This window comes from Protopterus annectens, chromosome 10.part0 (assembly GCF_019279795.1).
Source record: "Protopterus annectens isolate FY-2018-M chromosome 10.part0, PAN1.0, whole genome shotgun sequence".
Taxonomy (NCBI): domain Eukaryota; kingdom Metazoa; phylum Chordata; order Ceratodontiformes; family Protopteridae; genus Protopterus; species Protopterus annectens.
In genome coordinates this window covers 1,415,433,152-1,415,449,235 of record NC_056744.1, presented here as the reverse complement: position 1 = coordinate 1,415,449,235, position 16,084 = coordinate 1,415,433,152, and positions in this window count along the sequence as shown.

The following is a 16,084-nucleotide window of genomic DNA, read 5'->3' as shown; positions in this document are numbered from 1 at the left end:
CAACAAACTGTACCATAATCCATAACATATAGTAGTTATAAGGCAGCAGGTGAATCCTTCTGAGATCATTAAAACATTTTAAAAGAAAGACTTGTTTCCACAGTCTGTACTTCCATTCATGTTGCCATTATGAGAGGACATAATTGGGAGTGCTTTTCTTTATCAGTTCTAGATATAGTAGAGCTTTGGGATGCACTATGTTCAATATCTCGCACCACACATGCCCAGTTACAAGAACCCAGAAATTACAGCTCACGTAAGTACAGTGTATATACCTGAAGCTGCATAACTTATGAGTAAGTGTGACACAAAAAGGGTGTTTGGGAGACTTGATGTGCATTATAGAGAAGATATGCCCCCTTGGTTATTCTACAATTAAATAAGTAGTTTATAAGTTGATTACTTCAAGCTGTTGAAATTTGTGTGCTTTAGTGAGAAAATATGACTGAATCCAGCAAAAAGGCAAGCTGGTAAAGCAATTGAGTGTGCTGAGAAAGAGAATCCAGTTTGGAGAGTAAATATGCAAAAGCTTGACTCTCAAGATTAACCTAATGGCTGTACATGAAAAAACAAATGGTGGAGACTCTATCTGATGAAAAGGAGATATTCCCAAGTAGCATTAAGAGAAGCAGTACACAATAGGTGGAATTAGGTGGAGTATATTATGGAGGTAAAGATGTGTGAGCTGAGAATTTACAAGATAGTGTCATCGATGCAAAATGAAACTTTGGAGTTGAAAGAGAAATATGACCTTATGTTAAATTATTTTTTGCTGAATTAAGCAAAAATGCTGAAACTTTCAGGTATTCTATGTCGTTCATGTACAGGATAAATTAATATAATGCACTGGGCTACATTAATGAGATGGACTAGGCTAACCTTAGTGAGGTGGAGCAGGCTATGTTAATGAGATGGACTGGGCTACGTAGGCTACATTAGTGAGATGGACTGAGCTGCATGGGCTACATTATTGAGATAGACTGGGCTACATTAGTGACATGGACCATGCACATGGGCTACATTAGTGAGGTGGAGCAGGCTACATTAATGAGATGGATCGGGCTACATTAGTGACATGGTAAATCCAAAAAAAGAAACCACCAAACAAATCCAGAAAACTGCACACGAAGCTGGAGACCAAGCTGTCACCAAATACAAATCTTTATTTTCCAACAGTTAGCATTTTTGATGAAGTCTGGTGATTCCTACCTGATGAAACAGCTATGAGGGAGTGCAGGGTTAAGAAGCTTAAGTTTCTTTTGTTCTTCGTAGCAGTGTATTGACTGTTTCTTCTTGAGTGGCTGTAAAATGTTCACAGAGTTTCACGGGGAAATTTTATTCATTAGAGATTATCAGTCCTCAGCAGAAGAGACCATGTAACAAAATAAGAGGCTGGAAGAGATGAGGAGGTGACAGAGGCAGCTGAAAGATTAAGGATTGTGGTTTGGAATAACTTAAAGCAATTTAAGAGATCAATGAAGGAAGAAGACATGGGAACTATAACAACTCAAATGAGGCAAAAAGAAAAGACAGCAAGCAGATGGTGCAAGAATGCCAGATGTAGGAGATATAAATGGAATCTTGTAACTAAACTAGCCTTTGCTTCTCTTTCACTATGCTTTTAATTCAGTGTATTGCTTAAAGCTAATTTCACTTCATATACAGATTAAAGTTAGATGTAATGTGATCCTATCTCGCCTACATTCTCTACAGATGGGTTTGGAGCCGATCCTCGGCTCCGACTCGGCAGCTATACAATAGAACGCAGTCTCTTATTGGCTGAGTTACCTCGTATCCCAGGATGCACCACTACTGCTTCCCCAGATCTTGTTTGCCGCTTCTGAAGCATAGACGTGGTCTCGGACTTGGCTGAGCTAAGTGCCTCTTAGTGACATTTTTTCTGTCAAATTTTGTGCTAAAATTTACCCAAAAGCTGTTTTAACAGCTACTTGTTGTTGTGTGACTGTGATTTAGTATTTTTCTGTGGTAAAATTGTATTTTTTGCGGCAGTGATCCCGTTGAGTTAGAGGGGCCTTGCCCTATCCTAGGCGTTTTACTTAGAGTCTAGGCTGTCGTTGGTAGTTTTGTGTAGTTTTTTTTGGAAGTTTAGTGTGTTGAATTAGTTAACATGTCGAAGGAACATAGACCGTCAGGTTTCAAAAAATGTTCCAAATGTAGCTATAAAATGTCCATTATGGACGACCATTCTTTATGTGTTTACTGTTTGGGTCCGAAGCACCTCCAGGAGTCCTGTAGCGTTTGCCACGCTTTTTCCTCTCGCATGCTCCAAGAGAGGAAAAATAAGTTGATTTTGAAAGGGCTTATTACCCCTTCCTTTGAGGAAGCCCTATCTTCTTCTTCTTCCCCTTCGAGGAAGAAAAAATCTTCGGCTCCGACCAGCCCGTCGGATCCGGCAGCAAAAAAATCACGGCAGGCTTCTCCGTCGGCTCCACGGACTTCGGAGCCAAGGGCGGAATGGTCTGCCTCGATGTCTCCAGCCTTGACTCCTCTGGCTTCGGAGTCGAGAGCTCGGGCGTCGAGAGGCGAGTCATCTCCATCGGCTCCACTGCCTTCGGAGCCAGTGAGGGTTGCCAGCTCAGACTTTTCCCCTTCAGTGCCGAAGTCCCCATCGGCTCCGAGGGAAATTGCAGTGGTAGTGGAATCTCCCTTGGCGCCGATACTTCTCGAACCCATATGGAGCCGGTCCCCCATTCTTTTGGAGCCGGTGGAGAAGTCGACTCGGACCCGGTCGGTCTCTTCTCGGTCATCGAGGATGTCTGATTCGGATGTAGACAGGGTGCTTCAAAGGCTTCTTCAGTCTCCGGTCTTTCAAAAGTTGATCTCGGCTCCAGCCCAGTCGGCTCCGGAGCCGGTTTCCCACCCTGCTATCTCGGTTCCTCCTCCAACAGCTTCGGCGCCGTTGGAGTCAGTGTTGGTGGAGCCGGTGGAGGTTGTCGGGTCAGTTCCGACCCTAACTCCAACCCCGCCCTTCAGGTCGAGGTTCGGTATGCGGACCTCCTCTGTCGGCCCCAGGGGGGACACTTCGGGACCGATCCTTTCGGTTCTGAGCCTCCCTCTCGGGGCGTCGGTGGTGGGAGTTCCGACTGCTGTTGTGGCCTTGGGGGTTGAACCATCCCAGGACTCTGGGGGTCCCGCCATCAAGGCCATGAGGAGTGCCTTGGCCAAATCCTCTCTGGCCACTTCTACCATCTCACCACCACCTTCCTTTGGCACGGAGACTGGCTCCTTTGCAATCCCCCTGTCTCACGACAGCGGAGCCCTTCTGCCTGAGGTTACCCCCATCGGGGGTTCCCTTCTTCCTAGAGGTCCCTACGAAACGTCTTCGGAGGAACCTCCGAGGAAGAAACAGTGCAAGAGGAAGCACATCGACTCCCCTGATGAGTCTCTCACCTCGGATACCGACCTCGATGATGCGGAAGGGTCCCCCCAAGTCATCCTCGTATGATGTATCCTTTGCGGACATCTTGGAGATCCTTAAGCAACGAGGCGACTGGCAGTCCAAACCCCGTTCTGCTGAGGAGTCGGTTTTCCTCAAGGCTTTCGGGGCTCAGCCCTCCGCCTCCTGGGTGTCTCCGCCCTTCGATGAGCTTCTGGATTTGATCTCTCAAAGGGCGTGGGAACACCCGGACTCTGTTGAACCGGTGCCAGCTCGCCCCAATAAATTCCTTTCGGCCCCCCTGATAAGGACTTTCTTTCGAAAGGTGTGGCTGTAGATGCCTTGGTGGTGGCATCTGCCACCCAGCAAGATGTGGCAGAGGCTTCAACGTCCGTCCATCCATCTAATAAGGAGTCTAGGAGTCTAGGAGCATGGATCGGTATGGGAAGCGTGCCCTTACTTCAGCGACCTTTACACTAAGGTCTCTGAACTACCTGACGCATTTCACGAGACTGCAGAGGGATCTGGTCAAGGAGCTTTCGGATACCCTCTCCGGTAACTTACCTGAGCAGTTGGCCCAGACGGTCAACTCCCAGTTGGCTACCCTGTCCTCATTATCCAACTTGTCCATGAGGCTCATTTCTTATGCAGCCGAAGGAGCGAGCAGAGCAGCTTGAACAGGTGTTGCTCTACGGAGACAAGCCTGGCTACGCCTGTGTCACTTTGCGGAGGCCTTTAATTCTTCCTTTGCCGACGCCCCCTTTGATGGGTCCTCTCTGTTTGGACCCAAGGTAAAGGACACTTTGACTCGCTGCGAACAGGAGGGTAAGACTTTAACTGCCGTAGGGGCCCAGTTTTCCACTCCCTTCAGACCTTATCCCAAGGCTCGAAGAGGAGGGAAAATGTGGTTCCGTAAGTCTCAAAAGCCTTACTCATCGCAACAGAGCGATACCCCTTCTAGAGGCAGAGGAGGGGGAAATTTTTCAGGGAGATGCCATCCCAGAGGCGGCGGAGGCCCCCGCAACACTGGAGACCGTGAGTCCTTTCGTGGCTCCTCCTCCTTCCAGCATCCCTGAAGGAGTGCCTGACTGTGCAGCTCCGGAGCCAGTCGGGGGTCGTTTTTCGAGGCACCTGAAGGCCTGGGAAAATATCACTCAGGACCAATGGGTGCTCTGAATCATCGCCGGAGGTTACACCATTCCCTTCTCTCAACCCCCCCCACCATCCCAAAGAATCCCAGACCCGCCACCCCCCCCACCATCCCAAAGAATCCCAGACCCGCCACCCAGTCAACGGGATCTGTCAGCCAGCGAAATATCAAAGCTGCTTCAAAAAGGAGTCATCCAACCTGTCCCCGCAGATCAGGCCGGATCAGGGACTTACTCAAGATTCTTTTTGGTACCAAAAAAGACCGGGGACTTGAGACCCATTTTGGATCTCAGCAAATTAAACCGATCAGTGAAAAAGTCCAAATTCCGGATGGTCACCTTGCAAACCATTCTCCTGCTTTTGGAGAAAGGTGTTTGGATGTGCTCCATAGATCTCAAAGACGCCTATTATCACATTCTGATAGATCAGGCGTTGAGGAGACACTTGCGCTTCAGCCTAGGAGACAGTCATTTCCAGTTCCGTGCACTGCCCTTTGGTCTCACCACAGCCCCCAGGGTGTTCACCAAATGTTTGGCGGTGGTGACTGCTCACCTGAGAAGTCTAGGATTCCAGGTGTTTCCATACCTAGACGACTGGCTCCTAACTGCCACCTCCAGGCATTTACTCTTAAAAACTCTAGCAGCCACCATCTCTCTAGGCAACTCCTTAGGAATCACCTTCAATTGGACAAAATCCGTATTGCTGCCATCGCAGCGTATTCTGTTTATTGGTGCGGAAATAGACTCAAGGCAGATGCGAGTCTATCTTCCTGCGGAAAGGATAGCAACGCTGCAGTCTCAGGTTCAGGCGTTACTCCTCAGACGTCGCGCTCCAACGAGAATGGTCCTGCAGCTGTTGGGTTCCATGTCAGCCACCATTCTTCTGGTCCCCTTGGCAAGGTTGCATATGAGGATACTCCTGTGGCTCCTATCAGTCCAGTGGTCTTATCAAGACCTTCCCCTCAGTCACCACATATTGATCACAGAGACATGCAGACAGGATCTTTGTTGGTGGCTTCTCTCCTCCAACCTGGATCAGGGGCGACCCTTCGTTCCCCCATCCCCCTCGGCCACGTTGACTATGGACGCCTCCCAGACAGGGTGGGGGGGGACATTATCTGGACAGGTCGGTCCAAGGCACGTGGCACACCGACGAGAGTCTTCTCCACATCAATATCCTGGAAATGAGGGCGATGCTTTTAACGTTGCAAGCACTGCACGATCACCTCCCCCAGGGTACGATTGCCATTCAGTCCGACAACATGTCGGTAGTCTGGTACTTGAACAAGCAGGGAGGGACCAGGTCTTACCCCCTTTGCAGAGAGGCCATGAAGGTATGGGATTGGGTGATTGCTACCAAACGTTTCCTAGTGGCAACGCACATTCCGGGGAGATCCAATGTGATAGCCGACAGACTGAGCAGAACTATTCTCTCCCTTCATGAGTGGTCCTTGAACAACAGAACAGTATCACAGATTTTCATGAGATGGGGAGCTCCATGTTGCGATCTTTTCGCAACTCCCCTCAACGCAAAATGCCAGCAGTTCTTCTCTCTCACCCCAGTTCCGGGGGAGATCCCCAAGGATGCTCTAGTCCAAGCTTGGCCCCCCGGCCTGCTATACACCTTTCCACCGGTTCCCCTTCTCCCCAAGGTGATTCAGAAGGTGATTCGCTTGGAAAGCAAAATGATCCTAATCGCCCCATACTGGCCTCGTCAAGTCTGGTTCCCCTTTCTTCACAAATATGCATTGGAGGGTCCCTGGTTCCTGGACCAAGTTCCGGACCTCTTGACGCATCAGTCAGGACAGCTCCATCAGTCCCTCCATTCATTGAAGTTAGCAGCTTGGCTACTCCTCTTCCGACCATAGTCAGGAACCATTCTTTCGACACTGAAGTCATGCATATTTTGTCCTCGGCCCACAAGACTTCTACTAAGAAGATGTACAGCAATAAATGGAAGAGATTTGCTATTTGGGCCCAACTCCGAGGATTAGACCCTATGACAGCCTCGGTGTCAGAGGTTTTGAAGTTTTTAGCTTCCCTGTTCAATCAAGGTTGTTTGGTGTCTACCATCAAAGTTCAATTGGCTGCTATTTCCAATTTTCATGAGAGTGTAGAACCACCCTTAATGAGCAACAAGTTGTGCAAAGCTTTTATTAAAGGAGCTTGACTTCTACGGCCCCCTATATCTCATCCTGCACCACCGTGGGACCTTAACGTGGTGTTAGGTGCATTAATCTCATCTCCCTTTGAGCCGGCAGCAACCTGTGACTTAAAATTTCTTTCTTGGAAGACTGCTGTTCTAGTTCCTATTACATCAGCCAGGCGAGTTTCAGAAATTCAAGCCCTATGTGTCAAACCACCATACCTGGTATTTCACAAGGATAGAGTATCTCTTAGACCAACCCATCCTTTATACCAAAGGTTTGTTTTAACTTTTGTTTGCAACAATCACTGGAATTACCGGTCTTTTTCCCTAAATACTCAAACAGAGCTGAGTATGCCTTTCACAGCTTAGACGTGCATAGACAATTGCGTTTCTATTTGGACAGAACACACCAAGCATGAAAATGAGATCAACTGTTTGTGTCCTTTTCGGATAGTAAATTGGGCAAAGCCGTCACAAAAGTCACTATTGCCAAGTGGATCAGAGACTGTATCAGTCATATTTATCTCATTTCAAATAAGGAGCTTACAGTCCCAGTGAAAGCTCATTCTACCAGGGCTATGGCCACTTCAGCAGCCTTTCATTCCAAGCTCTCTATTAGTGACATTTGTGCGGCTGCCACGTGGTCTTCTCTACACACCTTTATTTCTCACTACAAATTGGATGTGGCATCTAGGGGTCGAGCTTCCTTCGGTTCCACAGTTCTCAGGAGCGTTTTCCAGTGAGCCACCCAGGAATTAGGTTCTAGGGACGCTGTCCCATCTGTAGAGAATGTAGGCGAGATAGGATCACATTACATATTTTAGTTATGTACTTACCATAACTTTAGATGTATGGGATCCATCTCGCCTACATTCCTAATAACCCGCCCTCCTTCCCCCTGCCTTGTAGGCCAGAAGAGACCGGACGATCCGAATTAAACTTCTTCCTCTCTTGAAACACCTGGCAATGTTATAATAACAGTCTATGTGTGTGTGCATGTGTGCGGACAAACAAGATATGGGGAAGCAGTAGTGGTGCATCCTGGGATACGAGGTAACTCAGCCAATAAGAGACTGCGTTCTATTGTATAGCTGCCGAGTCACAGCCGAGGATCGGCTCCGAACCCATCTGTAGAGAATGTAGGCGAGATGGATCCCATACATCTAAAGTTATGGTAAGTACATAACTAAAAGTTTCTTGATAGACTGGTCAGGGGGACAGCTGTTTTTGGTGAATGACATCTGTCTGCTTGCTAACAGTGTAATGGTTTTATCACTGAAAGCCACTTTCAGCATACAGGTGAGATTATCCTTTCTCCACTTTTGTGTGCCTGTGGAGTTGGTATATATAATTTGGGGGGATCCCCACATGTGGATGCAGGGGTTGCTCCTCTGCAAAAAAAAGCTTAAAATACTGTCCAGTGATTTTATTTTGCTTTGTTTTGTCTGTCATATCAAAAGCTTTTGACCAATAATCACAAATCTACTCAGGGTGCCTATACACGCTTAAGAAATAAACAGAGAGACTGAAATTGTCTCACTTAAACACAACAGTGAGTGAGGAAGCTTGTTCTCCTTCAAAGAGACAAGCCAGTTATAGATAGAATTCATGTTGGGTTTAAAGGGAGAGGGCTTAATGGACACATTTCATAAGTATAAAAGGACACCAAGTTTGATATTCAAATTTACAGTAATCTAAGTATAAAAAGATGCTGTTGATGAGAGCACTCAAAGGGGATTAAAAAAGCAGTGTGCCAACTGCGCCAACTAATGTTTGGAGTTATCACTGGATAACTGTAAAGGCAAAGCTTGCCTGTAAGGCTGGGTATATAGCAAATTGTTTGTTTCTTTAGAAAAGAGTGTTACATGTTGTATATAATTTTCTTTGCAAATTAATATTAATTTAAGCACTGGGGAAGGGAGTAATTTTAAAAATATTGTATCCCGACAAAACTGAAAAAATGATATATGGTTAAAAACAAAAATATGACAGTAAAACAAACAAGCATCAGTCAGAACACATGTTTTAGTAGTGCATAATTAAATACAATGCTCTCTAATTAAATACAATGCTCTCTAATTAAATAAAATGTCTCTCTAATTAAATACACTGCTCTCTAATTAAATACAACGCTCTCTAATTAAATACAATGCTCTCTAATTAAATACAATGCTCTCTAATTAAATACAATGCTCTCTAATTAAATGCAATGCTCTCTAATTAAATAAAATGTCTCTCTAATTAAATACAATGCTCTCTAATTAAATACAACGCTCTCTAATTAAATACAATGCTCTCTAATTAAATAAAATGTGTCTCTCTAATTAAATACAATGCTCTCTAATTATATACACTGCTCTCTAATTAAATACAATGTTCTCTAATTAAATACAATGCTCTCTGGTGTCTCAGCTAATGCCGTCTGAGGAAAAAGAGAATCAAAAGAATGTAAATGCATAAACATGCGCACCCAATAGCAAAAAAGCAATAAATAAAGATCAATAAAAAAGAAGAAACAGTAATTAAATTAAGACCCTCCTTCAGCTTTTATTAATAAGGCCAAAGGACCTGAAAGTCTTCAAAATAAACAGGGATTCCCTGTATAACAGCAACTTTTCTGCTGTGTAACCCTCTTTTAAAGAAGCTTGTACATGACTAAGAATGGTAACCCTTAAAAGTAGAAAATTATTATGATATTCATTGGAATGAGCAGCAATAAGATGTTTTCTGGGATTCAGAAAGGGTGTGAGCATAGTCATGGACAGCCATCCTCAATGTGAAGACACAAAGAACCCTGATGCTCGTTAAGAAGAAACAGAGAAGGAAATGGGTGCAAGGAGGTGAGCTTATAGATAGGCTGCTTGTGGCTGCAGCATGGACTGTGGGAAGAGTCCGTAGTACTGCTTTGTGGGCACAGGTAGCCATAACTGTGCTCATTAGTATTGCTTGCACCTTGTCGAGGCTCTACACAATCCTATGTGCAATGCAGTGGCAAGAAGAATAAGTAATTTGGTGGCCTTAAATGGACATTTGGCATGGATGCGAATATATTTTTTTCGCCAAATTAAAGGTTGGAAATGGGAAGATAGGAAAGTGATGAAAAGACAAAACATTAAGTAAACAATTAAGGAATGAACAGGATGGAGGTGGAGAAGGAAGGAATTTTATTTTTTGGACAGGCACCCATTTTATATCTATGAAGAGAAGATAATAAGTACAGGAAGTAAGCGGAAGGTAAAGGGCTTGGCACAAAACAAACAGAGCAGACAGACAATGCTGACAAGGGGGCTGCTGACACAGTCAGGAATGGGGAAGATGATGGAGAAGGAGGCATTAGCTACATAGAGAAAAGACAATGATAATGGAGAAGACTGAACAACAAACAGAGATGTGTATAGGCGCAAAAGAAAGGGGGGCACTGGAATGGACTGTGCAGCTACATCTCATGTCGGCCACAACCCAGTGGGACTTATTCCCCATCATGGGCTTCCCCAATACTGGGCCCTGGCATGGATGGTAAAGCCAGAGCAGGGCAGGGATGCAACTCATTGACTCATCAGAAAATGGCCTATAAGTGGCCAATTCAGGCATCCATATGTCTATCAAAAAGGCCCTCCACCACTTCATCCAGCTGTCACCAGGTGACATTATGTGCCACTTCCACTCTCACTGCATCCAATAGATGTTATAGCAGTACTTTACTCATCAGAGCTGGTCACCATGGCTGCTGCAGGGGCTGCCAGAGGTGTGGAGTTGACAGCATGATCTGGGGACACCAATGACTGTGGTTTTGCTACCAGTGGTGTACTAGCCACTGGTGATGGGGTGACAGGCCTGGATAGGGACAGGACTGTGGGTTTGGATGCTGCTGCATATTTATTTTATTTTTATTTATTTTATTTTACATTTGTTTACCAGGAAGGTTTGACTGGACACAGGTCCATTTTTAGCAGAGGCCCGGAGAGAAAAGCTCCACATTACAATACATTACATGAGAGTAAAAAGAAGTAGAACATACATACATGTGGCATATATACACATCAGGACAACATGTCGGTGATTAACAAACATACATATAGCATATATACACACAACAGGACATCATGCTAGTGATTAACATTTCTTACAGTAGACAATCAGAGGTACATTTTTTTTTCTTTTGCAGTTATAAGTTTTGTAAGGTAAATGTATATGGGTTTGGAAGCTTTTAGGGGAGAAACTGTTTATACATAGCTGTACCCTGGCAAATTCTCTTGGTATGGATTAGCCTGGTGAGTGGCATGAGCATAGCCAGTTACTTAAATAGTGGGTTTTCAAGAGTTTTTTGAATTGACTAAAGGAGGTGGTAGAAGTTATTTGGCTTGGTAGTGTGTTCCAGGTTTTGGCGATGGTGTTGGCAAAGAGGGACTTACCAGCTTTGTTTTTATGTTTGATGACAGTTATGAGGTTCTGGTTACTAGATCTTAAGGCTCTAGAGGGAATGTGGGGCTGAATTAAGTGCTGAAGTGCTGGAGTTATCTCAGGAATGTAGTAGAGTTTGTGTGCTATAAAGAGTTGATTGAGTAGAAGTATTTGAGGCAACTCAAGCCAGTTGAGTTGCTTAAGGGATAGACAGTGGTGGGACCTATATGAGGCTTCAGTAGCAAACTTGGGAATCTTGTTGTAGCAAGATTCCATTTTATTTAGATCAGTTTGGCAAGACGGGAGAGACATAGAGGAGGGTGGATAGAAGATGAGTCCTTGCGATGGTTACTTTGGTGCATTTTGTCATAAACTGTTTGTTTCTGTAGAGGAGACCAAGTTTTTTATTAACTTTCTTAATGGTTTGTGCTATGTGGATGTCGAACCTCAGGTTATTGTCTATTTCTATGCCTAGCAGTTTAGTGTGTGTGTGGTTGGACTGATTTGAATGTTTTCTTTGGAGCTAATGGTAAAATTATTATTTAGGGGAAGAGCTCTGCCAGGTCTGAAAAGAATGATTTTGTTGTTTTTGGGATTAAGAAGAAGTTTGATGTTAGTGAACCAGGTTTTGGCTAGGGTGAAGTTATTTTGGGTAAGGGTTTGCAGTTCACTAAGGGTAGGGAATATAAATGAAACATAAATGGTAAGAAACAAATAAAAAAAAATAGATGTACATAATGATAAGGATAGTAAGAAAGAGGGTGGTGGAGCAGCAGGAAAGTCCATATCTTCTCCTTACTGGAGAATATATACTTGGAAATTCTAACACAGATGTTTCTTAACACCACATAAAATTGCAATAATGTTTAAAAAAGGTAATGTAAAATGTTGGAGATATGAATTATTTGATTGTATTTAGAGCTTTCTCTAGTGCCTTGTGGAATGATAATTGTATTGTTTCTTACTTTCTTATACTATTTAGTATACCAGTTCCAGAAGACATACCTAAAAATCAAATACTTCTTTTATGGGCAATTTTATCTATTGCCAGAAAAGTTGACACAAAAAAATTGGAAATCTAAGTCTATTCTCTTGTTTAATCCCTTCTTCTTCTTTTGGCTTTTCCAGGTTAGGGGTTGCCACAGTGGATCACCTGTCCACTCATGATTGGCAGTGGAGTTTTATGGTGTTGAGTTGCCAGCCTGGCACCCAACCTTCCACAGAAGGTACACACACACACACACACACACACATATGCCTAGGGGCCAATTTAGAGTGTCCAATCTACCTACAGCATGTCTTTCGGAGGAAACTGGAGCACCCTGAGGAAACCCATACGACCACAGGGAGGACATGCAGACTCCACACAGAAGGCACCCTGGCCAAGAACTGAACTGGAGAACCTCTTAGTGTGAGGCAGAAAGGCTAACCATTGCACCACCACAGCCACCCTCTCTTGTTTAATCCCTAATTCGTTCATTTTGTCAACTCAGTATGTAATACTGAACTCTCCACTATAAAAATGAGAACAAATAATATAACTCATCAGTTAATTGCTTGGAAGAAATTGCTTAAATTGTTAGAGAAATACTAAATGTTTTTCCTACTTTGTATGTATAATGTTATGGACATTGTATATAGCTGTTTTTATTTGTATTTGTAAATGTTTTACTGGATTATTGTTTTGTTAAATGAAACGATTTGATAAAAAAGAAAGAGGGTGGAGGAAAGAAAAGTAGAAATACAATGAATGCAGCTAAAGCATTACCTGCATCCAGTGGCGGCTGGTGACTTCAAATTAAAGGGGGGGCTGCAAGAGACAGCTGAATGGGTGGGGACTGGTGGGAAGGGGTGTGGCCAACTAGAAAGGGGTGGAGCTATGCTCAAAAACACAACCTGAACTTTAATTAAATATGCTACCCTGGGTGCCAAACTGTCATTACGAGAGTCCAATCAAGACAAAATGAAGTGTAGAAGAAAAAATATTTCAATGCATTGGCTACATGACAGCTTACTTAATATCTAGATGGAAACAAAAAGGTTGTGAGGCATGAAAAAATAAATTACTTTTTAAATACATTACTGGAATATTAGTCAAAATCAAGTATAAAAAAACAAGCTTCTCCTTGCACTGCAGTTCTAATTATAACTTATATTCATCTTTATAAAAGTACCAAGTAACATGCTGAAAGTAGAAATCTCTGTGATGCCCCCACTTGTAAAAATGTTTCTTATCCAAAAAAGACCTGCTGCCTGACAACAACTATCTACTTGTTTCATGGGGAAAACATGATCAAAGTAATAAATGAACAGCAAACAAGAAACAAGTTCAAGATAAATTGCTTAAAGGATTACTGCACTGGTTATGGGCAACACATGATAGATTGGCATTTTGTTTAGTTTATGGGTAAAGCCTGCAAAGATGACTGGAAATCTCCAGCAAATGTAATGAGCTTCTGAAAATACTGTAATCCTGTCCTTTATTACAAATACTGTCATATGCTTTTAAATATCTAAGGCTTGTACATTATCTAGTTATGTAAATATTCTCTGCATGACAACAACAAAAAGGCTTTCAGTGTTGGTAATTCTTTAACAGTATGCTTATTAAAGGTTACTTGGATCTTACAATCTCAGACAAGCTTACCTGATGGTCATTAAAGCATTGCTACTTAAACACAAAGCAACAGGGCACTACAATAGCATGCATTTTCTGAATAATAAGATAAATCAACAGTATAAAAATATGACAGAAAACCAGAACATTCTGCAAAATCAAGGACAGATGAAAAGCCACTGTTGTACTTGTGTCTACTTTGGATGGGGGAATACTCTGCATAACTGCTCCTTGCCTTGTTTGGACACATCCAGAGTCACTATATGAAGGAGTGGGATACAACAAGTATGTCAAAATTTGAAATGTCTCTGGCTGATGATGATGGCTCTGACACTCATACCTCTCAACCTCAGAGCAAGAAATCTGGACAAAGCCATACATGGAAGTGAGACACAGGCCCAAAAATAAGGACAAATTTTAAACACTGCTCTTATAAACTTAGAAAGATAATAGAATAGTAGTAGGTCTTGCATTAGTATGAATTTTCTGAAGGGTATGAAATCTGAAACTCAAATGTCTGCCATTATTTTCTAACTTCAATCTTTAATGATTTGCCACAAATTTATCAGGAAAACCCCAATTTTATGAAAAACAGACCAAAATGTGATGCAAAAATATAAAATTGCCACACAATACAGCTGGGAACCTGTCAAAGAAGGGACACCTTTTTAATATTAGTACTGTTAACTTGAGCAGCTGACAAAATGAGAGCATCTATATGCATTTCTGAAATAAAAGTAATCTATAACTCTGATCATTACAGTTATTTATAATTGTAAACCCTCCATGTTTTCTTCCAAAATTGCCATTTTGCGGAGGGGTATTAGGAGGAGAGCAACATTCTGAGCCAACACTGGGGACAGTTGAGAGGTTTGGATATTCCTAATTCTATAAAGCGATTTATCTGCACGTACCTCTCAACCTCTTAATGCAGGAAATCTGGACAAGGCCAAATAAATATATTGGGGGAACATACAAACAGTACTAAAAATTGCTCTGGTATAAACTTCCGATAGTTGATAGAATAACAGGTCTTGCTTTAGCATGCATTTTTCTGAAGGTTATAATGTCTGAAACTCAATGTCTGTCATTATTTAGTGACTTCATTCCTAAATGATTTGCCAGAAAACCACACATTTATGAGGTTACAGAAGTATATGGCTAGGACCTCTGGGGGTGGGTGAGAATTTGGGGGTAGGGTAGGGAAGCAGAGTGAGCCCGCAGGGCGAACGGAGCGGGTTCAGACAGGTAACTGAGAAAGTCAGGGAGGAGTAAGAAACAATCAGTAAACAGCTAACTACTTGGTGCCTTAGTTGGGAAGGATAGGCAAAGAAAGGGGGAACCAATGTAGAGAAAGTAAGTGGTTACTAAGAGCAAAGCTAGTGGAAAGAAGAAGGTAAAGTGGAAAGATAGGGCAGGAGGGAAATCCTAAATCCAGGGAGAGAGCTTTTAATTCAAAGGAAAAAAGAAAAAAAGGGAAGGTTGGATGTCTAATGGGCTATCCTAGTTTAGTCTGCCATCTAGTGGTCAGATATAGTAATGCAACAGTCACAAAGGAGTGGAGATAAAAAGGTAGAGGGTTTACGAGTGCTACTGTAGATAAATGACAGGAGACAGTACAAGAATAAGAAATGAGAAAACATATGTATAAGTATTTTGTTAATAGAGAGGGGGTATGGCTGCTGGGTATCCTGGCTAGGCAGCGTGTCATACAAGCACCAGAGTTTAAGCAAGTGTTGAAAAACTACTACTCTGATAGATAACACATACTTCTTTGCCTCCTAGTGAACTGGGTTCTTAAGCCGGACGGCAAGGGTTTTTCTAAAGAGGAGTTGGTTTGGTTTGTTTGCAGTGTGTCCTTTCACCAGGTAGGTAGATTCTTAGGGTTTTAGTGTAGGATAGATGATTCAAACCTGTGAACAGGTGGGACAAGAGACTCAATGAAGGTGTAAGAAAACAGACATTTAAGAGACAGGGTAGTACACAGAGCATTCAAATTCTAATAAACAAGCAGACATCAAATACAGCTGGGTAGTTCTCAGCTTTCAAGTTCAAACAAGCAGTTCAAAAGCAGTTCAATACAGGTTCTCAGCTTTCCAGTTATAACAAGCAGATGAAAAACAGTTCAATTACAGGTTTATAGACATATAGCACGGCATATGGGTACTTCATCAAACATAAGCAATGATTCAAAGTGATTAAACAAAGTAAGGGTAAAAGGTCTATCTAGTAAACGGCAGTCTAGCTAGGAGTAGGTGCAATAGTATTGAGCTAGGTCCAGTTGGATATCACCTAAGAACAATACTAGGCAGTAACTAAGCAGGCTAAATAAAGCAAAATCAATAAGCTTAACAATTGAGTAGCTTGTGCTA